At 33.3% G+C, this 2,021-nt stretch overlaps 1 protein-coding gene across 1 annotated transcript in view; it reads left to right on the top strand.

Annotated features, from left to right (window-relative positions):
• LOC106475108 overlaps nucleotides 1–2,021 on the top strand; it is a gene marked incomplete at its 5' end in the record, with an annotated part of 25,028 nt that overhangs the window by 6,354 nt on the left and 16,653 nt on the right. The gene's annotated exons all lie outside the window — the stretch shown is intronic.

A 2,021-nucleotide genomic window follows, 5' to 3' on the forward strand; every position in this document is an offset into this window, starting at 1 on the left:
CCATTAAACACAAGCGTGTCCGGTGGATATGTTGAACTAGTTATCTCCATTAAACACAAGCGTGTCCAGTGGATATGTTGAACTAGGTGGAGATATGCAAAGCAACTAATAGTTTTCAAAGTTCAATGTGCTCTCCCTTATAAGTTACACTGAAATCAAATTATGATAAAGAAAAATAACCCCAACAGGTTAAGCTAAAAGGAGACTAAGATAAAATTCAACAATCCAAATGTTTAACCTACAAGCCTTAACCTCCTCAAAAGGTATGGTTTACTATGACTTGAAATACACTAAAGCCAGATCACTAAAAGTATTAAAATCAAACAAAAGGCACAATTAAACAATCCTAAGAAAGTTGTTAAGTTTCTAAAAATTCTAATTTAGTGTGCTTACTTGGAAAATCCTGATTTTCAATGCAAGAAAACTATAATTGAGCAAAACCAAGCTTGCACATGGCCCTATGTTCTGCAGGTGCCTTGTGTGTTCAAACCATGTCAGACCCAGAGAGTGTGGCAGCCCCTAGCTGTCACCTGATTTAACACCAAGAATAACACCTGTATAGTAATGGCTAGTTAGTGAATTCATGTTCTATACCTACTAGCGAAAGGGAAAATTGAGTAATTTACTTGAGTGTCTGACTGCATTGAAAATGATAACTAAAAAAAGACATTATCTGGGGGGGGGGGAGATAATGCATAGTGCAAATCAACAGAACGTCATACCCCTAATCTTCACCATTATACACTTTGTTACCAATTGGGCTTGTAGCTTGTAATGATGATTGCTTCACTAAGAGCTCGTGGCTGATTAGTTTTCTACCATGAGATTTAGATATAAAGTTAGTATAATTAAATTGTGGTTAATATTGTAGTACTTTCCGGTTTTGGCATCATTGTGTTTTGGCATCATAAGTATTTTTCTTCATGTGTTATATTTAAGCCAAGCACTATGCATTCCATGAAATTCTAGAGAAAACCAGATTTGTATGTCATTTACTAGCAGATATTCCCATGTGATGCACAGAGAGAGAGACTTATGAAACTACTCTCATTTTATAGTAGAATCTCTCTTAAGTATGCCAGTAATGATTTAAAAGAACATATACTGTATGAATATATATACACACCCCATGTATATCAGTATCTCTAGTGGCCACGCCCACTGACAGTTGATTAAACCATATTTGACAGGTCCAAATGTAAAAGCCGAGAGGGAGGACAAACACACTCAAGTTAGTTTAGTAGATCATGTAAGGTACATTTAGTGTTTGTCTGATTCAACTTTGAGAATTGAAATCAATTTCTCAGCCTGCATGGTTGTAGACATGAATTAATTACTTTCTTTCTCTGGTAAGGAATTCTATTTCATAATATACAGTCTAAGTTAAATGACATTTTACATTAGCTTAACTACAATGAAACTTGTTTGTATCTACTGGTTAGGTTAACTTCTTTATTTTCCAAACATCTTTTTTTTCCTCAAATATTTTACAATAAAACATTTTTGTACTTGACAATAAGTTACTGTATTGTTGTAGAATAATAAAACTTTCTTGTACTTGACAATAAATTACTGTATTGTTGTAGAATAATAAAACTTTCTTGTACTTGACAATAAATTACTATATTGTTTTTAGAATAATAAAACTTTCTTGTACTTGACAATAAGTTACTCTATTGTTGTAGAATAATAAAACTTTCTTGTACTTGACAATAAATTACTGTATTGTTGTAGAATAATAAAACTTTCTTGTACTTGACAATAAATTACTGTATTGTTGTAGAATAATAAAACTAGGAACAGTTTCGGTGTATACTACTGACAAAAGTGGTGATATACTGTTCAGACTCCACTAGAGTCAGTAGTAGAAACCTAAACTGTTTAGACTCCACTAGAGTCAGTAGTAGAAACCTAAACTGTTCAGACTCCACTAGAGTCAGTAGTAGAAACCTAAACTGTTCAGACTCCACTAGAGTCAATAGTAGAAACCTAAACTGTTCAGACTCCACTAGAGTCAGTAG

The sequence above is a fragment of the Limulus polyphemus genome, unplaced genomic scaffold (genome assembly GCF_000517525.1).
Source record: "Limulus polyphemus unplaced genomic scaffold, Limulus_polyphemus-2.1.2 Scaffold8100, whole genome shotgun sequence".
In the NCBI taxonomy this organism is placed as follows: Eukaryota; Metazoa; Arthropoda; class Merostomata; order Xiphosura; family Limulidae; genus Limulus; species Limulus polyphemus.